The sequence below is a fragment of the Coenobita brevimanus genome, chromosome 62 (genome assembly GCF_032717465.1).
Source record: "Coenobita brevimanus isolate Jiangsu-jjx chromosome 62, ASM3271746v2, whole genome shotgun sequence".
In the NCBI taxonomy this organism is placed as follows: Eukaryota; Metazoa; Arthropoda; class Malacostraca; order Decapoda; family Coenobitidae; genus Coenobita; species Coenobita brevimanus.
Genome location: NC_137015.1, coordinates 31,958,609 through 31,981,754, shown reverse-complemented (window position 1 = coordinate 31,981,754; position 23,146 = coordinate 31,958,609). Strand labels below are relative to the sequence as shown.

At 41.5% G+C, this 23,146-nt stretch overlaps 1 protein-coding gene across 1 annotated transcript in view; it reads left to right on the top strand.

The window, feature by feature from the left end:
• The window catches only part of LOC145404026 (mechanosensitive cation channel TMEM63B-like), a 188,992-nt gene that overhangs the window by 86,820 nt on the left and 79,026 nt on the right, over positions 1-23,146 (top strand). The gene's annotated exons all lie outside the window — the stretch shown is intronic.

The window sequence follows — 23,146 nt, the reverse complement described above, 5'->3', positions numbered from 1 at the left end:
GGGGAGGGATGCAGGTGATAGAGAGTAAGAAATGGAATATCCCACATATAATGTATATTACTTACTAAGATGTATTCTGACTGCTAAAATAGTAATCATAACAGACTGGTCCAGAGTGTTGTGGAAGTTTGGGAGTGGCAGGGCCTGCATGTGAATGTAGGTAACTGCAGCATGATGGATGTTACAAAGAAAGTGTTAAGAGTGAATGTGATGAAATAAGTGAAGGATATATGTAATTTTTGAGGGAAAGTAATCATGATGATAAGTGAGAGACTTATGGAAAGGGAATGAATGGAAGGAAAGTTTTTGGAACAGGAAATTGAATACAGAAGCTCCACAAGAATTACAAGTAGACACGTTAATAGTTTAGTACCCACATTGTCATTATGGGTTCAGGGCATTGGTGAACTAGGGAAATCGAATTAGAATGGTTGAGGAACATATTTTAACATTGTTGTTTAGATAGGGTAAGAAAAACAGGACAATTAAAAGTTGTGAGGAAATCAGCTGGTTAAAGGATACAGAGTAGGAGAATTTGTGCCAAAAGGTTATGTAAAAACTGTAGAATGTTAATGATTAAGTTTATGGAAAATGTTCCTTATGTTATATACTCATATTGTATCTGTTTATCTGTAAATAAATAGATAGATATAGATAGATAGATACATAGATTGGAAGCAAACCTCTGTTGCTATGCCATGGTGTGATGAAAGCTAATCCACCTGAATTTTAGGAAGAACCAGGTAAATCCATTGTGAGAGGATATATTTTCAACCTGAACCCACATGATGACACTTGTTTCAGAGTCCTATCTAGGAGTCCTGGATTTGATTCCCTGCTAGAGTGTTAAAAATTTGTGATATATGTACAGGTGTGTAGTGTATGTTTCTCTTACATATGGGAAGGCACTTATGCTGGCTTTGAGAGATTCAAATGGCTGTCACTTGAGTTGAATGGGGCATAGCAAAAATCCAGATGACTCTGAAACATGTCATCATGTGGGTTCGGGTATACAGTAAAATACATCCTCCTGTAATGGATTTACCTGGTTCTTCATGGAATTCAGGTGGCTAAGCTTTTATCATGCCATGGTATAGAGTGCCTGGCTCCTATCTAGGAGTCCTGATTTAAATTCCCAGCTAGAGCATTTAAAACTTTCCACATACGTATGCATGTGTAATGTGTATTTCTCCAATATATGTGTGTGTGTGTGTGTGTGTGTGTGTGTGTGTGTGTCTATTTACCAAGTTGTGATATATAGGAAACGAGCTACGCTTGTGGGATCCGGTCTCCGTTTCTCAAGTCAGATTTTGCTTTGAACTCGTTTAAGTTTTTAGACTAGACGATCTCTTTGTCCAGGCTATTCCACAGGTCTGTGCATGTACTGTATATGGAAAACTGTATTTCTTGATATCCTTCAAGCAACTTGGCTTTTTCAGTTTCATTCCGTGTCCTCTTGTTACTCTCCCATCCGATACGAGCAGAACTTCTCTGTCAGTTTTTTCTACTTCCATCATGGCCCTGAACATTGCAATCATGTCTCCCCTCTCTCTCCATTCTTCAGAGGTAGGCAGATCTAGCTTTTCCAGCCTTTTCCTGTACGATAGATCTGCCAGGGTGAGGACCATCTTGGTTGCTGTTCTTTGTATTCTCTCGATCTTGTTGATATCTTTCTTTTATGTGGGGACCACATTACTGTTGCATATTCCAGCTGGGGGCAGATCATGGCCACTATCAATTTTTTCATCATCTCATCCGTGTAATGAAATGCTACTCTTATGCCAGTCAAGAGATTATACGTCTCTTTAACCACCTTCTTAATGTATTTTTCAGGTGACAAATTTTCCTTGTCCAGCACTCCCAAGTCCTTCTTTTCTCTCGCTTTTGTGATTGGTTCATTACCTATCAAATAATTCAGTGATGGTCTCTTGGTACTTTTACCCATTTCCAATATTTTACATTTTTTTGTATTGAATTTCATTTCCCACATCCAGCTCCACTTATGAATCCTGTCCAGGTCTTCCTGCAACACCTTACAGTCTTCTTCAGTTTCTGCTTTCCTCATGATCATTGCATCATCAGCAAACAAACGCATAACTGTTCATTCCATTTACCATATCATATACCGAAATCAGGAACAGTACAGGTGCTAACACCGAGCCCTGTGGGACTCCACTTGTTACTTCCCTCCATCCAGATATCATGTCCTTTATGACTGTCCTTATTTGCCTGTCTCTTGAGAAGTCTTTCATCCACTCCAAGAGGTTCCCCTTCAGTCCTCCTTTGTGTTCCAGTTTCCACATTAGTAGCTTGTGGGTTACCTTATCAAAGGCTTTCTCCAAATCCATATACACACAATCCACCCAACTATCCTTCTCCTTTAGCACTTCGTTCGTCCTTGAGTAGAAGCTCAACAAGTTGGAAACACACAACTCTCCACTTCTGAATCCAAACTGACTTTCCCTCAAACTGTCCATCTCCTCCAGATATTTTATCCATCTGTCTTTCAGGATTCTCTTCCACAAATTTGCGACCAAGCTGATCAGGGATGCTGGTCTATAATCTCTTATATACTGGTACAGCATTGGCCCTTTTCCAATCATGAGGCACTTTCCCTTCTTCCAGAGAACATAATTAATCCATGAATCTTATCCGCCAGTTGTTCTCTGCATTCCTTCAGTGTGCAGTTAGAGATCCTGTCAGGTCCTGGGACCTTCCTCACATCTTGAATTTCCGGTAATTTGTACACTTCTTGCACCTCAACTTTTACTACTTTTAACACTACATTTCTTGTCACTCACTCTGCCTCCACAAAATCACTTTCTCTAGTGAAGACAGATTGCAAGCATTTGTTCATTATTTCAGCTTGCATAACCACATCCATGTAGACATTTCCTTCTACTTCAGCTTATTGATTCCTTCCATTTGTTTTGGTTTACCATTACTAAACTTGTAAAACAATTTAGGTTCTTCCTTACATTTGTCAACTATAGCATTTTTGAAGTTCCATTCTTCCTTTCTACGTATTGTTGTACTGTATATTCTTTTCTAGTTCTTTTATATTGCTCCTTTGTTCTTTCATTATTTCACATTCTCCATTTGTTCCATGCCTTATCCCTTTCTGTTTCTGCCATCATACACCTTTTGTTGCATCAGTCATTTCTCCAGTTCTCTTTCCCCACTAACTTTTGGCACATGCTTTTCCACACCCGTATTATAGAAGTCTAGAAATATGTCCCACTTCTTCTGTATCACTCTTGTTTCCCAGAATTCTCACCAATCCTATCTATCTATCTATTGCCAGACCCCTCAATCCCGTACAGGGTGGCCACAAACAAATCACCTCCACGTCGCCCTGTCCCCTGCCATTTCACTCCCCTGCTCCCAACTCACACCCGCCTCTCTCATATACCTCTCCACCCCATCCCTCCATCTTATCCTCGGCCTCCCCCTCCCTCTCCCCCCCTCCACCCCACTCACTTACACTCTCCTTGTCAGTCTCCCACCCTCCATCCTCTCCACATGGCCAAACCACCTCAGTGTGTTCCTCCTAATGCTTCCTATCACATACACATCCACACCACAGTACCTTTATATCCTCATTTGTCAGCCTGTCTCTCCATGGGACTCCACAGGCTCCTCTTAAATAACTCATTTCCACTGCTCTCACTCTTAACTTGTGTCCTTCCAACAACGTCCAAGCTTCACTTCCATACGTTAGAGTTGGTATCACAATACTGTCATGTAGTAACTTTTTCACTTCCATGCTCACTTCCCTGTTTCTTATGACTGCTTTCAAGGAACCAGCAACCTTTCTTCCTTGTTGTACCCTTTCAAGCACTTCACCCTCCAAACTTCCATCCTTACTCATCACACAACCCAAGTACTTAAACGTACTCACATTTTCCATTTCCCTCACCATCCAACCTCACTGTACATTCACTGACTTCACCTCTCTTAAAGACCATCACTTTACTCTTCCCTGCATTCACCTTTAGATTCTGTTTCTTACACACTCTCCCAAACTCATCCACCAAGCCTTGCAGCTCTTCATCGTCTTCACTCAACAACACAGTATCATCAGCAAACAACAGTACAGGGAGTTTCCAAACACTACCCTCTCTCACCAGGGCCACTCCAACATCCACTGCCCTACCTTGTACCTCTTTTATTACCCCATCCATGTACAGATTGAACAGCCATAGAGACATGACACATCCCTGTTTCAGCCCAACCTTCAAAGAGAAAAATTCACTCAGTTAAACCATCCACAAGCACTGCAGCCTCAGCACCGTCATACATACTCTTCACAGCATTCAACAACTTCCCATCTACTCCATATATTCTTAATACTTTCCACAATCCTTGTCTATCGACCCTGTCATATGCTTTCTCCAAATCAATGAAATCTGCATAGAACTTTTTTCCCTTCTCTAGAAACTTTTCCACTAAAGATCTAAGAATGAATATCTGATCTACACAACCTCTCCCCTTCCTAAAGCCTCCCTGTTCTTCTTCAACTAATTCCTCTGTTCTTTCCCTAACTCTGTCAATAAATGTCCTACCATTCACTTTTCCTATTACACTAAGAAGACAAATGCCCCTATGATTACCACACACTTCTTTTTCCCCTTTTCCTTTGTACAATGGAATAATTGTACCTGACTTCCAATCCTCCCGGACTCTGCCTTCCTCCCAGGCCAATCTGCACATCTTCCACGTCCATTCTACTACTATCACTCCCCCATGCTTCAGCATTTCACCACACACTTCATCAATTCATGGGGCTTTCCCCAATTTGACTTTCTTCATTGCTTCCACAACTTCTATCCTACTGATTTCTTCCTGTCTTCTCACCTCCCTCCTTCTCCCAGCCATTCCCCAGCCACTTATACTCGCATTACTTCCATCCTCTATGTTCAACAATTCCTTAAAGTGTTCTCTCCATCTGCTCACTTTTTCTCCCTTCTCTACTTGTAATTTTATCTTTCACTCCCCTGGTAACTTCACTGCCACCCTGTCTTACTCTCTTCACCTCTTTCCAGAACATTTCCTTACAGTCCCTCCACTTTACACTCAGATTCCTTCCAAATTCCTCATCCACTCTCTTCTTACTCTCTCTTACTAATCTTTTCACCTCTCTCATCCTTTCTACATATAACTCTCTCTTCTGCCTCTCAACTTCTTCCATGCCCCTATTTCTCATCCATTCATTGTATGCTTTCTTCTTTTGTGCCACAGCCTGTCTCATCTTGTCATTCCACCACGCTGTTCCTTGCACCCCCTTCATCTTCACTTCACCCCACACACCACATCACATGCTGCACATATTTCTTCTGCACACGCCTTCCACGTCCCCCATCTGCTCCAATTCATATTTACTCAGTCGTTCCGCTACTTCTCTCTTATATTCTGCCATTTTCTCATGCTCTTGTAACCTTTCCACTCCCCTTGCAACTACTCCTTCTTCCCGTCCTTCCCTTCTTCTATTTCTCCATCTTGCTTGGATCTTGATACTGGCCACCACCAAGTAGTGGTCAGAAAGTCCACTCCCCCAACCTCTATAAGCTCTTGCATCCATTACACATCTTCGCATCGCTTCATCCACACAGGTTGCTGACAGAGATGGAGCTCTCCTGGATCAAGGGGAAATAATCGCTGAATCAGCGACGAAAAGAAGCCCAGCCTATTTGTGATTATGTTAATGAGTGTGTGAGTGGTGGTCCCGTCGGACAGTAGTTAAATAAACCGTGGTTTTGGTCATAAAAAGAACAAGATACATTGAAAGTAGAAAGTCTCCATATGGTTGATTCATGGCGGAAGGGGACGGCGCATTGTTTACAATCAGCGAGAGAGACTTTGAGGGCTTTTCTGAAGAAGATGTGGCAGATGGAAGTATTAAGTTGAACCAAACAAGAATAGCAAGTGTGGAGAAAACAGCAGAGAGGAATGTCCAGGAGATTAAAATGGTATGGGCAGTAATTAAAGAGTTACAGGAATGGACTATAGAGATGGAAAACGAGATCAAAAGTCTGCGAAATAAACTGGAAAAAATTTGTACACGTAATGACGAACAAGAAAAAGAAGTTACTGAATTAAAAGTGTGCAATGAATCAGCCTAAAGTGAAATAAAACAGCATAAGAGGGAGAATAAGAGGTTGGAAGAAGAAAGTGACAGGATGAAAAGCAAACTAGATGAGTATGAATCAAAATCAAGAATGCAGGACGAGCACATTAAAGAGGTCAAGAAGCAACATAAGGGGTGGAAGAAAATTCAGGAAGAGGGAAATGTAAATTTGAAAGAGATTATAGAACAACAAAGCAAGGAAAAGGTGTAGAGGGAAGTGGTTAGGGTGCTGAGAAGTAGAGAATCTTTAGTTAGGGATGTAGCAGATAAGAAAAAATGTGTAATAGTTTCAGGAGTTAAAGAAAAATGTGTGACAATAAGATCAGAAAGAGAAAGAGAAGAACTGAGTAAACTTAAAGAAATAATATCAGTAGTCATGGAGGAAAACAACGAAGCTCAAGAAGAGATTGAGGAGGTGTTTAGGTTAGGAAAGTATGAGGAAGGAAGGGCAAGGCCATTGAAGGTAAAGCTTAAGTCTCAGGCAACAGTAAATGAAATTATCAGTAGAACATGGAAATTATCAGACAAGGAAGGGTTCAAAGATGTTTGAATCAGGAGAGATGCAAATGAGGAAGAAAGAGCTAAAATAAAGGAGTTAGTAAAGGAAGAAAAGGTAAAAAATGAACAGAGAACAGAGGAAGAGAAGACAGTGTTTTATTGGAGGGTCATGGATCAGAAATTAAGGAAGTAGTACCGGCGGAGAGAAGGAGAAAAGAGGGTATAAAAAACAGCAAAAATAATTGTAAGGTGGCATATACTAATGTTGATGGTTCAATATCGCCAAGGCTAGAAATCAACAATTTTTTGAGGGTACATGAACCTGATGCTATGTGCTTTGTAGAGACCAAATTAAGAGACGATATTGATGTTCATATGGATGATGGTAAATACAAACTGTGGAGAAGAGACAGAAAAGAAAAAAACGGGAAGAGGCGTGATGATAGCAGTGAAGAACAACATAAATGTAGATACCGTGGAAATGGGAGAAGGCAGGGGCAAAGTGATAAATATGAAATTAGAAACTGGAGAGAATATCAAGAGAGACTTGGCAGTAGTATATGTACCCCCTAAGACAAGAGCATGGAGTGTTGATGAATACCACGAAATGTTGTCAGACATGGGTAGTTATTTATAGAAAATGATTGAGAAAAGCAACAATATAATTTTAGTGGGTGACTTCAGTTGTAAAGAGTGAACTGGGAGGAATGGGACTCAGGAGGCAGCGAAGATTCATGGGGCACTATATTATTAAATATAACTGAACAATGTGATGTCGCAATGGGTCAAAGAAGAGACATGGTTCTGAGGTGAGGACACACCATCAAGACTAGATTTACTTTTTACCAAAGAACCCAATGTAATAGAATCCTTGAAATATCTGTGTCCTATTGGAAAAAGTGATCATGTGCTCATTGAGTTCCAGGTGATAACAGGGAATGGGGAGCCAAGAGATGAGCTTCATAGGCAGGGAAGATACAACTTTGCGAAAGCAACCTTTACAGGATTGAGAAAATTTTTTGAAAATGCAGATTGGAGAAAATTCAGAGAAACAAGAGAGATACAGAGGAAGTGGAATAGTTTTGTAGGCCTCTGTAATTCGGTAGTGGAAAAATTTGTGCCAAGAGTAAGGAGGGAAAGGAAACAGGAAAAAGGAGTGGTTTAATAGAAGGTGTATGATAGCAGAAAAAGAGAGAGACACTGCGTGGAACAACTGGAGAAAGAGAGGTAACAACAGAGCAAAGGAAGAATATAAAAGAACTAGAAATGAATACACAAGAATACGTAGAGGGGAAGAAAGGAATTTTGAAAAAGTTATATTAGATAAATGTAAGGATGAACCCAAACTGTTTGTTTATAGATTTGTCAATGGCAAACTGAAACAAAAGAAAGGAATCACCAAACTGAAAGTAGAAGGAGAGGTTTATAAAGATGCAGCAATGCAAGCAGAAATAATGAACAAATGTTTCCAATCAGTTTTCACTAATGAAAAGGAGTTTGTGGAAGGGGAGGGAGTGACTGGAAATGTAGTGATAAAAGGCATAAAAGTGGAAATATAGGAAGTGTATAAATTACTGGAAACTCAAGATGTAAGGAAAGCCTCAGGACCAGATGAAATCTCTAATTGCGTACTGAAGGAATGCAGAAAACAACTGATGGATAAGATTCACAGTTTAATTGTGTGTTCTCTGGAAGAGGAGAAAATGCCTCAAGAATGGAAGAGAGCAAATGTGTTACCAATTTATAAGGGAGGAAACAGGGAAGAACCCCTGAATAATAGACCAGTATCCCTAACCAGCATGGTCACAAAATTGTGAAAGAATTCTGAAAGATTGATGGATAAAATATCTGGAAGAGATTAATATTTTGACTGATAACCAGTTTGGATTTAGAAGTGGAAGGTCATGTGTGTCCAACTTGTTGAGTTTTTACTCAAGAGTGATTGATGTGCTACAGGAGAGATATGGTTGGGTTGATTGTGTGTATTTAGATTTGGAGAAGGCCTTCGACAAGGTACCCCATAAGAGACTAATGTGGAAACTAGAGCATATAGGAGGACTGAAGGGGAACCTCCTGGAATGGATGAGAGACTTTTTGAGAAACAGACAAATGAGGACAGTAATAAAGGATAGGATGTCTGGATGGAGGGAAGTAACAAGTGGAGTCCCACAGGGTTCAGTGTTGGCGCCAGTAATGTTCCTGAATTATTTAAATGATATGGTAGATGGAGTGAATAGTTATGCAAGTCTGTTTGCTGATGATGCAAAGATCTTGAAGGTAGAGGTTGAGGAGGATTGTAAAATGCTGCAGGAGGATCTGGTCCACGGTGTTTACACTCTGGAAGGTTACCTCTAGGGGTCTTGACTTGCTTTTCTCGTATTTCCCTAACCTTTTGTATTCCTCTATGTCTTTACTACAGATTTCCTCTGATACTTCTTTCAATATGCCCATTACATTTGCCATCTCCTTTTTGTCTCTTGAGATCTTGTTTTTTACTTCTTCCTCTTCTATACCAGTGATTACTATAGATTTATTAATATCTACTGAATCTCTGACTAACTTAGGATTGTTTTGGCTTATTCTTTTCACTTCCTTTTTAATGCTTTTATCTTCCACCCTTGTTTCCAAGTCTTTCTTTACTTTCACCATTTCAGCATAAGTGGTTTCTACATCATTTTTGTAGCTTTGCACAGCTTCATTCACCTGTGTTATCTTCTCTTCAGTATCACTGCTCTGATCTGTCAGACTGCTTGCTTGCCTAATTGTCTCTGTATCATTTTTGAATTCTTCCATAATACTCTCGTGGTTGACTACTGTACATGCCATTTCACTAATTTTCCTCCTAAGTGTACCCACTTCAACTGTTAGCTCATTTATGGTTGTGTCTTTCTTGTTGACTTCCTTTCCTAATTTTTCTATTTCTTCCTTTTGCAAGTGCATCTGTTTCTTAATTTCATCAATCTCATTTTGAAAAGCTGTCTCTAACCTGTGTACTTGTTAGACCAGTTTGTTGTGAGTCACCATTTCAACCAGTTCTTGGTAGAAATCATCATCCTGCCTTCTACCTTTATCCCTTTTCTTTTCCAAATTTGCTTTACTAAAGTATGTGGTCATTTTGCAGTACTAAAAGTGCATATAGTACTTACATTCCCTGGGGCAGATTGTAGAATAAACAACTATCAGCTGATTGTTCGCATTCTTACGCTGCTTGTTTACTATTCTGTTTGACCAAGTCTTACTTAAAACTTCTTCTTTTTTATATTAGAACACCATTTAGTCTAACCTTGTACAGAGCTTGACTCATATAAAGATACAGTACTTATTTAGGTAGTGCTGCTTGCCAAGTTGGCCAGGTATAGAGCGGTGTCGACGTGCGTCTGCTCTCTCTTGGTGCCGGTGTGTGTGTGTGTGTGTGTGTGTGTGTTCTTACCTAATTGTTCTTACCTAATTGTATCTTTACAGGAATGAGTCAAGCTCGTACTGTCCCGTGTCTTAAACCATATTTATCGTACATATCCTTAAATTTATGAATTGTTTTGGCACACACTATTTCATTCGGTAGTGCATTCCATTGATCAATTGCTCTGTTTGGGAAACTGAATTTCCTTACGTCTTTATCACCTCTCTTCTTATGCAGTTTTTTGCAGTGTCCTCTTGCTAATGCATCTCCATATGTTAAGTAATCATTTATGTCTATTTTCTCCTTCCCTGATATGCACTTATATAGCATTATCATGTCACCTCTTTTCCTTCTCTCCTGTAGTGTTGGTAGATTCAGTTTATTTAGTCTTTCTTCGTAGCTTAGGTCCCTTAAGCTTGGTATCCATCTTGTAGCGGCCCTTTGAACTTTTTAAATCTTGTCTATATGCTTTTTGAGATGAGGACTCCAGACTACTGATGCATATTCCAGGGTTGGTCTAATGAATGATGTTATTATCCTTCTTAGCATGTCTTCATTTATGTATGTGAATGCTATTCTGATATTTGCAAGCAGTGTACACATATTCCGTACCTTCTCGCTGATGTGGTCAGCCGGAGATAGTCTGTTATTGATAATCACACCTAGGTCTTTCTCTCTTTCTGATGTGTATAGGGTTTTATTTCCTAACTTATAATCCCAATCAGGTCTTTTTCCACTTTTACCAAACATGATTACATGACACTTGTCCACATTGAATTCCATTTGCCATGTACTACTCCATTCATGAAGTTTATTTAATTCTTCTTGTAGCTCTTTACAAGAGTCTGTGTCAGTAATTCTCCTTTGTATTTTTGCGTCATCTGCAAACATATTCAGATAGCTCTCATTTCCAGTGTTAGTGTTTATATCATTTATATACACTAAAAACATGATTGGTGCCAGCACTGAACCCTGTGGTACTCCACTAGTCACTTCTTTCCATGGTGAATAGTTTCCTCTTAGTACTGTCCTCATTTCTCTTTTTATGAGAAAGTCTTGCATCCAACAAAACAGTTTGCCTCGAATTCCTCCTTGATGGTACAGTTTCCATAAAAGTCTTTGGTGTGGTACTGTGTCAAAAGCTTTCTTGAAATCTAAATAGATACTGTCCACCCATCCTTCCCTTTCCTGTATTGTGTTTGTTACTCTGTCATAGTGTGTGTGTGTGTGTGTATTTACCTATTTGTATTTACCTATTTGTAGTATACAGGAATTGAGCAATGCTCGTGTTGTCCTGTCTCCATATCCACATTTATCAAGTCTACCTTTACACACATGAATGTTTTTCTCATGCACCACCTCTTTGTCTGAGTCGTTCTAAATATTTAAGAATATACCTAATTGTGATATACACGGAATGTACTATGCTCGTGGGTTTCCGTCGCTGTTTCTCAATAAGTCGAATTTAACTTTAAACTCGTTTAAGTTTTTAGACTGAACGATCTCTTTGTCCAGGCTATTCCATAACTCTATACTTCTGTAAGGAAAGCTATATTTCTTGATATCCTTCAAGCAGCTTGACTTTTTCAATTTCATTCCATGTCCTCTTGTTGCTCTCTTATCCCATACAAACAGATCTTCTTTGTCAATTTTATCTACTCCCACCATGGTCCTGAACACTGCAATCATGTCTCCCCTCTTTCTCCTTTCCTCTAACGAAGGCAAATCCAGTTTTTCCAACCTCTCTCTGTATGACAGGTCTGTCAGACTTGGGACCATCTTGGTTGCTGTTCTTTGTATTCTCTCAATCTTGTTTATATCTTTCTTTTTGTGTGGGGACCACACTACCGCTGCATATTCTAACCTGGGGCGGATCATGGCCACTATCAATTTTTTCATCATTTCCTCATCCATATAATGAAATGCTACTCTTATGTTAGTCAAGAGCTTATAAGTCTCTCCAACTATCTTGTTAATGTGCTTTTCTGGTGACAAACTATCTTGGACCAGCACTCCCAAATCTTTCTCTTCTCTCCTTTTTGTGATTAATTCATTACCCAAAAAATAATTCAGTGATGGTCTCCTGGTACTTTTACCCATTTCCAATATTTTACATTTCTTTACATTAAATTTCATTTCCCACGTCTGGCTCCAATTGTGTATCCTATCCAAATCCTCCTGCAGTATTTTACAATCCTCCTCAACCTCTATCTTCCTCAAGATCTTTACATCATCAGCAAACAGACTCGCATAACTGTTCACTCCATCTACCATATCATTTACGTAAATCAGGAACATTACTGGCGCCAACACTGAACCTTGAGGGACTCCACTTGTTACTTCCCTCCATCCAGACATCTTTTCCTTTATTACTGTCCTCATTTGTCTGTCTCTCAAAAAGTCTCTCATCCATTCCAGAAGTTTCCCCTTTAGTCCTCCTATATATTCTAGTTTCCACATTAGTCTCTTATGAGGTACCTTGTCAAAGGCCTTCTCTAAGTCTAAGTACACACAATCCACCCAACCATCTCTCTCCTGTACCACATCAATCACTCTTGAGTAAAAGCTCAACAAGTTTGAAACACATGACCTTCCACTTCTGAATCCAAACTGACATTCAGCCAAAATATTCATCTCTTCCAGATATTTTATCCATCTGTCTTTCAGGATTCTCTCACACAATTTTGCGACCATGCTGGTTAGAGACACTGGTCTATAATTCAGAGGTTCTTCCCTATTTCCCCCCTTGTAAATTGGTACCACATTTGCCCTCTTCCATTCTTTTGGCACTTTTCCCTCTTCCAGTGAGCATACAATTAAGCTGTGAATTTTATCCGCCAGTTGTTCTCTGCATTCCTTCAGTACCCAATTAGAAATTCCATCAGGTCCTGGGGCTTTCCTTACATCTTGAGTTTCCAGTAATTTATACACTTCCTGCACCTCCACTTTTATATCTTTCATCACCGGAACATTTCTAATCACTCCCTCCCCTTCCACAAGCTCCTTTTCTTTAGTGAAAACTGACTGGAAACGTTTGTTCATTATTTCTGCTTGCATTCCCGCATCCTTAAAGACCTCTCCATCTACTTTCAGCTTGGTGATTCCTTCCTTTTGTTTCAGTTTGCCATTAACAAATCTATAAAACAGTTTGGGTTCATCCTTGCATTTGTCAATTATACCTTTTTCAAAATTCCTTTCTTCTTCCCTACGTATTCTTGTGTATTCGTTTCTTGTTCTTTTATATTCTTCCTTTGTTCTGTCGTTACCTCTCTTTCTCCAATTGTTCCACGCCTTATCTCTCTTTTTTTTGGCTATCATACACCTTCTATTAAACCACTCCTTTTTCCTGTTTTCTTTCCCTCTTACTCTTGGTACAAATTTTTCCACTCCCAAATTTTAGAGGTCTAGAAAGATATCCCACTTCCTCTGTATCTCTCTTGTTTCTCTGAATTTTCTCCAATCCGCATTTTCAAAAAAGTTTCTCAGTCCTGTAAAATTTGCTTTGCCAAAGTTGTATCTTCCCTGTCTATGAAGCTCGTCTCTTGGCTCAACGTTTCCTCTTAACATCTGGAACTCAATGACCACGTGATCACTTTTTCCCAAAGGACAGAGATATTCCAATGATTCTATTACATCGGGTTCTTTGGTGAACAGTAAATCTTACCTTGCTGGTGTGTCCTCACCTCGAAACCGTGTCTCTTCTTTGACCCACTGCGTCATCACATTATTCATTATTGTATTTAATAACATAGTACCCCACGAATCCTCGCCGCCTCCCGAGTACCATTCCTCCCAGTTCACCTCTTTACAATTAAAGTCACCCACCAAAATTATATTATTGCTTTTCTCAATTATTTTTTGCAAGTAGCTAGCCATATCTGACAACATCTCATGGTATTCGTCATCCTTCCATGCTCTCGTCTTTGGGGGAACATACACTACCGCCATATCTCCCTTAACATTCTCTCCAGTTTCTAATTTCATATATATCACTTCAGCCCTGCCTTCTCCCATTTCCACAGTATCTACATTTATGTTGTTCTTCACTGCTATCATCACTCCTCCTCCCTTTTTTCTTTTCTGTCTTTTCTCCACAGTTTGTATTTACCATCTCCCAAATGAACATCAATATCTTCTCTTAATTTGGTCTCTACAAAGCACATGACATCAGGTTCATGTTCTCTCAAGAAATCATTAATTTCGATCCTTGTCGATATGAAACCATCAACATTAGTATATATCACCTTCAAATTATTTTTGACATTATTAATACTCTCTTCTCTCCTACTCTCTGTCCGTACCACTTCCTCAACTTCTGATCTTTCACAACCATCCCCCCTAGTTTCCTTCACTTCTATTTCCTTAAATACCATTTCCTTACTTTCATATCCAATACTCTCCAAAAAAAAGTATTACGTTCTTCCTCTGTCCTCTTATCATTTTTTTCCTTTACTTCTTCCTTTAATGATTTTAAAACTTCTCTTTCTTCTTCATTCAGATCTTTTCTTATTATAATATTTTCCATCCCCGCCTCTTTGCTTAATTTCCAGGTCACTTTAAGTATCTCATTTATTACACTTTCTGATGTAAACTTGACTCTCATTGGTCTTGTTTCCCTTTTCTTATAAGGCCCTATCCTCCTTACTTCCTCAATTTCTTTTACCCACTTGTCTCCTTCGGGGTCAATCTTGCCTAATATTCCTCTCACCATGTTCGTGTCTCTCTCGAGTCTTGCGAACCTAACCTTTTCTTCCTCTTCCCTGTTTCCAAATACTACCACACATCTGTTCCTTTCTACAGTTTCTCTCACTATTTTCTCTTTTTTCTTCAGTATTTTCACTACATTTTCTTCCATTTCTTTCTTGTTCATTTCCCTTTCTTCCTGGATGATCTCTCTTAAGCTGACCACTTCTTTCTGTTCTTCTTCTACATGTGCCCACTTTGCCTTGTGTTCTTCTAGTACATTACTCACCTTCTCCATTTTATTAGTACTCTCTTCAAGTTTCCTCCTCAGTTCAACATTTTCCCTCTTCAAATTCTTAATCTCTTCATTGGCTGTTTCGTTGGACTGGATTAGACTCTGTATGGTGGTTTCCGTATTTCCTGACACATCCTTTATCACTAGATTCTCTACTTTTTTTTCGAGTTCACTAATCCTCATAATTAATGTTTTCACCAGGTCCATGACATTAGTATTAGCATCAAATCCTTGAAATTCCATTCCCTCATTGTTTACATTTTCGGCCATCTTTAACGTACCGGTAAAGTACCTAAACAGCTGTTACCGAATAAGCCACAAACATTCATGTATACTATTGCCAACAAATCTTTACATTTTTGGTAGTCTACCAACTTTCATTATTTTAAATTTAAAGAAAGACCCTAGGAGACAGGACAGACAAAATTCCTGGAACTACTCAAGGTTAGGAGCGATGCCTGGGACGACCTCTCTCTCCGGCGGTTCATGTGTGTGTGTGTGTGTGTGTGTGCATGTGTGTGTGTGTGTATTTGTGTGTGTATTTACCTATTTGTAGTATACGGGAATTAAGCAATGCTCGTGTTATCTTGTCTCCAAATCCACATTTATCAAGTCTACCTTTACACACATGAATGTTTTTTTCATGCACCACCTCTTCATCTAAGTCGTTCCAAATATTTATGTATTTACCTAATACAGTGGGGTACCAATTTTCGCGCCTAATTGGGTCCAAAAATAATGCGCGAAAGTGGAATTGGCGAAAGTTGGGGCATTGTCTTTATGGCAAAAAGGCTAATTGGTTCCCGGTTATCCTAAAGTAACATCAGATTTTCATTTTCACTTGCAATACAGTACATCAAATCACTATTGTACATTGCATTGTGAGATACAAACAATAAAAACTGTACAGTACACATTATATGAGGAGAAACATACCACAGAGACCAGGTTGAGGTGTTTAATGGATGTTGGGGGTAAGTATCCGAGGTGCGTGGCGGGCTTATTTAGCCACGCCAGACGTATTGGCGCCACCTCTTGCTGCCTCGCTACCACTCTCTCTCTCTGCCTCCTCAGATGCAACTTGATGCAACACTTCCACTCTGTGCTGAATTTCCCTTTGTGCTAGGTTCTCTTGAACAAATCCATCGAAATCTTCATCCAGGTTAAGCTCCTCTATGGCACTGTCAGTAGGGATAGCACCGACTTTGAATGTCCCGGCCACTTTTTATCACCACCACTGCCTCCCGGCCCTCCCCCCACACCACCAGGCTCTCCCCCCACACCACCAGGCCCTTTCCCCACACTACCAGGTATAGTAGAGGCCATTGAACTGTGAGAATCCAACACAATGGAGCTAGCACGCTCGTACACAATGGCGGGAATGGGTGGACAGAGTGTTGACATGACGTCATTCAAGATGGCGGTGGGTTGCGGGCGGGCGGTGCAGGAAATTCAAAGTTCAAAATATTGTCCCAAACCCAAAATTTGTGCGCGAAAATCGATTTTTTTCAAGCGAAAGTGGAAGTTAGGGAATATTTGGTGCATGCCGCGAAAGTGGATTCCGCGAATCCTGCTGTAGCGAATGTTGGTGCACTACTGTATACCTAATTGTGATATACACGGAATGTGCTATGCTCGTGGGTTTCCGTCGCTGTTTCTCAATAAGTAAAATTTAGCTTTAAACTCGATTAAGTTTTTAGACTGGACGATCTCTTTGTCCAGGCTATTCCACAAGTCTATACCTCTGTAAGGAAAGCTATATTTCTTGATGTCCTTCAAGCAGCTTGACTTTTTCAATTTCATTCCGTGTCCTCTTGTTACTCTCTTATCCCATAGAAACAGATCTTTGTCAATTTTATATACTTCCACCATGGTCCTGAACACTGCAATCATGTCTCCCCTTTTTCTCCTTTCCTCTAAGGAAGGCAAATCTAGCTTTTCCAGCCTCTCTCTGTATGACAGATCTGCCAGACTGGGGACCATCTTTGTTGCTGTTGTTTGTATTCTCTCAATCTTGTTTATATCTTTCTTTTTGTGTGGGGACCACACTACTGCTGCATATTCTAACCTGGGGCGGATCATGGTCACTATTAATTTTTTCATCATCTCCTCATCCATATAATGAAATGCTACTCTTATGTTGGTCAAGAGTTTATAAGTCTCTCCAACTATCTTGTTAATGTGCTTTTCTGTTGACAAACTATCTTGGACCAGCACTCCCAAATCTTTCTGTTCTCTCATTTTTGTGATTAATTCATTACCCAACAAATAATTCAGTGATGGCCTCCTGGTACTTTTACCCATTTCCAATATTTTACATTTCTTTACATTAAATTTCATTTCCCACATCTGGCTCCAATCTTGTATCCTATCCAAATCCTCCTGCAGCATTTTACAATCCTCCTCAACCTCTATCTTCCTCAAGATCTTTACATCATCAGCAAACAGACTTGCATAACTGTTCACTCCATCTACCATATCATTTACATAAATCAGAAACATTACTGGCGCCAACACCGAGCCTTGAGGGACTCCACTTGTTTCTTCCCTCCATCCAGACATCTTATCCTTTATTACTGTCCTCATTTGTCTGTCTCTCAAAAAGTCTCTCATCCATTCCAGAAGTTTCCCCTTCAATCCTCCTATATATTCTCATTTCCACATTAGTCTCTTATGAGGTACCTTGTCATAGGCCTTCTCTAAGTCTAAGTACGCACAATCCACCCAACCATCTCTCTCCTGTACCACATCAATCACTCTTGAGTAAAAGCTCAACAAGTTAGAAACACATGACCTTCCACTTCTGAATCCAAACTGACATTCAGACAAAATATTCATCTCTTCTAGATATTTTATCCATCTGTCTTTCAGGATTCTCTCACACAATTTTGCGACCATGCTGGTTAGAGACTATCTATCTATCTATCCATTGCCAGACGCCTCAATCCCGTTTGGGGTGGCCACAAACAAATCGCCTCCAAGTCGCCCTGTCCCCCGCCATTTCACTGACCTGCTCCCAACTCACACCCCCCTCTCTCATATACCTCTCCACCCCATCCCTCCATCTCATCCTCGGCCTCCCCCTCTTGAGTTTCCAGTAACTTATACACTTCCTGTACCTCCACTTTTATATCTTTTATCTCCGGTACATTGTATGGAGGGTGAAAGACTGACAAAGAGAGTGTATGTGAGTGAGGTGGAGGTGGGAAGAGGGAGGGGGAGGCCGAGGATGAGATGGAGGGATGGGGTGGAGAGGTATATGAGAGAGGGGGGTGTGAATTGGGAGCAGGGCAGTGAAATGGCGGGGGACAGGGCGACTTGGAGGTGATTTGTTTGTGGCCACCCCAAACGGGATTGAGGCGTCTGGCAATAGATAGATAGAGACTTTTCTAATCACTCCCTCCCCTTCCACAAACTGTTTTTCATTAGTGAAAACCGATTGGGAACATTTGTTCATTATTTCAGCTTGCATTGCTGCATCTTTATAGATCTCTTCTTTTACTTTCAGTTTGGTGATCCCTTCTTTTTGTTTCAGTTTGCCATTAACAAATCTATAAAACAATTTGGGTTCATCCTTGCATTTGTCTATTATACCTTTTTCAGAATTCCTTTTTGCTTCTCTACGTATTCTTGTGTATTCATTTCTAATTCTTTTATATTCTTCCTTTGTTCTGTTGTTACCTCTCTTTCTCCAATTGTTCCACGCCTTATCTCTCTCTTTTTTTGCTATCATACACCTTCAATTAAACCACTCCTTTTTCCTGTTTTCTTTCCCTCTTACTCTTGGTACAAATTTTTCCACTCCCAAATTATAGAGGTCTAGAAGGATATCCCACTTCCTCTGTATCTCTCTTGTTTCTCTGAATTTTCTCCAATCCGCATTTTCAAAAAAGTTTCTCAGTCCTGTGAAATTAGCTTTCCCAAAGTTGTATCTTCCCTGTCTATGAAGCTCGTCTCTTGGCTCGATGTTCCCTATTATCATCTGGAACTCAATGACCACATGATCACTTTTTCCTAAAGGACAGAGATATTTCAATGACTCTATTACATCGGGTTCTTTGGTAAACAGTAAATCTAACCTTGCTGGTGTGTCCTCACCTCGAAACCGTGTCTCTTCTTTGACCCATTGCGTCATCACATTATTCATTATTATATTTAATAACATAGTGCCCCACGAATCCTCACGGCCTCCCGAGTACCATTCCTCCTAGTTCACCTCTTTACAATTAAAGTCACCCACCAAAATTATATTATTGCTTTTCTCAATTATTTTTTGTAAATAGCTAGCCATATCTGACAACATCTCCTGGTATTCTTCATCATTCCCTGCTCTCGTCTTAGGGGGAACATACACTACCGCCATATCTCTCTTAACATTCTCTCCAGTTTCTAGTTTCATATATATCACTTCTGCCCTGCCTTCTCCCATTTCCACGGTATCTACGTTTTTGTTGTTCTTCACTGCTATCATCACTCCTCCTCCCGTTTTTTCTTTTCTGTCTTTTCACCACAGTTTGTATTTACCATCTCCCAAATGAACATCAATATCTTCTCTTAACCCTTTAAACGCGGCCGTGTACAACTGATCCCCCCCGTGTGGCGGGGTTGTAGCGGGGTCTGAGTACCTGTGGGAAAATATTTGCCAAAAATCAGAGATTAACCCTAGAACATTAAAATTTGTATGGCATATAGTACTTACATTCAGCTTTCTCCTGAGACAGGTGTTGAGCCTTCGTGGGCTACCAAAGGACTTGTGGAGACTTGCAAAGTTGGGTAACAAAGTCTTCACTTTCACACCTCCAGCAACCCGGTTTCCCCTCTACCACAGCCTCAGTCTGTCACAGTACACTTTATACAACAACGTACAGGTAGTTTGGAATCCGTATTTGTACAATAAGCACTGAAAATAAGGCTACAATCAACGGAGCGTACGGCCGACATGCAGCTCGGCGGCGGTCTTCCCGTCACTGAACACACATTTCCCTTTTCACAGCTAAAAACACGTATACGACATTATTTTCCTTCATAGTACTTCGCAAAGGCTCGCTTGGCACTATTACGGCCATAAAAATCACTGTCACTGCCAGTATTGTGAAGTGGGAATGAGAAAGACCACTGTGGCGCAATTTTATTTTGCCTTACGGCAGGCACTTTTTTCTCGCTCCTGTCGGCCACTCGCACTTCATTTCTATCGCTCACTTTCACTCTCGCTGTCAGTTTAGTGCCTTATTCATCAGTGTCACTGTCATTTGTTATAAAAATAATATTTTCTACACACCAAACTGTCACTGTCAGAACATAGAATAGAAAAATATGCTTTCAGTTTCTTACACTGGAGTGACTGTCACTCTCAATACTTATATTATTACTATGTACAATTATTTACACTGAAATCACTGTCACTGTCAGTGCTTTTACAACTACATACACTAATTTACACTCATCAGACTGTCACTGTCAGTACGTACAAGAAAACTAAACACTAGTATCACTGTCACTCTCAGTATTATTTACAAGATTCTTACCCTTATTTTCAATATCTAGTCAGGCTGTGGTAGTCAAAGAAACACGGGTAAGCGCAGAGGGGAATTTTGCACTCTTTGCACTGCAAGGAGGTGCGCCTAAATGTTCTGTCTTGCCTGGTAGTGTGGCTGCACACATGACACCTCCTCAGTTCTTTTCCCCTCTTGGCAGTGCTAGGCAGTGGCTCCAGGCGGTGTCGCTGAAGGTAGTCCTGGCACTGTAGGCGGTCTGGAGGTGTGTGTGAGTGGCGCCTGGGACCTGATGGCAGTACCTGCCCAAAACGCTGAAGCAGCTGGTACACACAAGTCTTAGAAAAATGCCGGAGAGAGTAGTTTGCTGGCTTCCTGTTCTTGATCTTATACAGGATGAAGGCGTTCAGCATGCACATATCAAGCAAGTGCAAGAACACCTTCCAGTACCATCGACAGTTCCTCCTCAGGCAGTCTATCTCTCCGATCATCATATCAGACTTGTCCACCAGCCGCATATTGACGTTGTAGTCAATAACAGCATCAGGCTTCATCACAGGATCGCCAGTCCTTCTGTCGACCTTCCCTGTGGCTTGCATTTCCTCCTTGTGAACTGTGGTGAGCACATTGACGATCCTCTTGTCGTGCCACCTGATCGCCAGCATTTTGTCCGATTTTTTCAGGTGCACGTCTCCCCGCTTTGATCCTTCAGCCTCGGGGAAGGCAGGGTAGTGTGCCCTATTGCTCCGGACAGTGCCACAGGATCCGACGCCGTGTTCTGAAAGGTACTTGGCGAGTTTGGGAGCTGTATAATAATTGTCCGTATACAGGACATGATTCCCGCCAAAGTACTTTTCCAAAAGCACTTTCACCACAGAACCAGAGAATCCAAGGGGGTCAGTCTTGTCCAAGTCCACATTGCTGGCGGTGTAGATAACGAAGTCTAGGATGAACCCCGTCTTGCAGTCGCACAGCTCGAAAAACTTTATTCCAAAGCGGTGGCGTTTGCAAGGAATATACTGCATGAACCGAAGACGGCCCCTGAACAAAACCAAGGACTCGTCAATCACAACTTTCTTGAAGGCCCGAAGGAACGTCATAAACTTGTCCTTGATCAGGTTCAGGATTCCCCTTACTTTCCATAGTGGGTCAGTTTGGGAAGGCTTATCGTTGTTGGCAAAGTGAAGGTACGTCATGAGTTGCCTGAAACGATCACAACTCATGTACTTGTTGAAGATGGGTGTGGGGCAAAGATTGTCAACACTCCAGTACTCCTCGAGCTTGTGCTTCAAGTTATGTGGCATGAGAAGCATCAAGCCGATGAATACAAATAGTTCCCGGATCGTAACAGGAACCTAAGCTGCCATCCGCCACATGGATGGCGTTGCAGCTTCACCTTCACCTTCACGAACTGCAGCAGATTGCCCTTCGTACCTGTTCGTCTCAGTACAAATCTGCTTCATGACTTCGTTATCCAGGAAGGCCAACAGGTAGTCCAGACATTCACCATCCTCGGGGACAGGGAAGTCAGCTTGTATCCCACACCCACTGGCATCTAAGGGCAGATCCTCTGGCACAAAATCTGAGCCCTCAGACCACACGAAGGCATCCAGAGTGCCCTGCCTAGGCTGGGAGGGGGTGGGGGCGGCGGGGGGTGAGGCAGGCCGTGTGGCAGTGGGTGAGGCAGGCCGTGTGGCAGAGGCTGTGCTAGGTCGTGTCTGTGTGGTGGTGGTGGTGGTGGTGGTGGTGGTGGTGGTGGTGGTGGTGGGGAGATAAGGAGAGGGTTCAAGGTCACTCGCAGTGGCCTGAGTGGTGAGTTGCCTAGTGCGAGTAACCTTACCACTAACTCTAACACTAGGCGACACTTTCCTACTCCTACCAGCACGAACACGGAGCCTACGGAAACCTCTACGCAAACCAGACTGCTTACTTCCCTTCCGAGGTGGTGAAGGAGACTCCGAAGACTCTGGAGAAAGCACAGCAGGAGATGACGACGAGAGAATGGGGCTGGGAGTGCGTGGCGGTATGGCGGCGGCGTGACCTGGTGTAGGGGACAATGGCCGGTCTGAGGAAGACAATGGCTGAGAACCGGGGTCACCACTTCGCTTCCTCTTGGCCCCCTTTCCATACGCTATTCCCCTTTTCACTGGAGCCTTGCCTGTTGAGGTGCTGGGCACAGGAATTGTCACTTCAGGCACCTCAGACTCAGCACTCGATAGAGTGTCCGACTCGGCAAGGCTCGATAACACTCTGATGTCACTACCATAATCCATTGACGCTTTCAACAATTCAATGCCTATAGCCGAGTCACTAAGGCCCTTAGCAGTTCCTAGTAAGGGTTTGGACGGGGTAGAGGTCACAAAGCCCTTTTTCGGAGGGCTGGAAGGCACAGACTCGGAAGAGCTTGAGTGAGACATGGTGTCACCTTCAAAGATTGCGGTAAACTGACGCTAAACAGGGGCAAACCGCGGGAAAAAATGCTAGTGTGACAACTGGGGAAACAAGCATTTCCAATTAGCATAAAGTGCTTGCGAGAGGAAGGCGCAGATTGACACGTCTGAGCTGTCCACGCGCTGCCATATCGCACGAGGAGGGGGGGCCGGGCAGTGGTGCGTGGGTGGGTAAAAAAAATGATACTTGGCAACAACCGA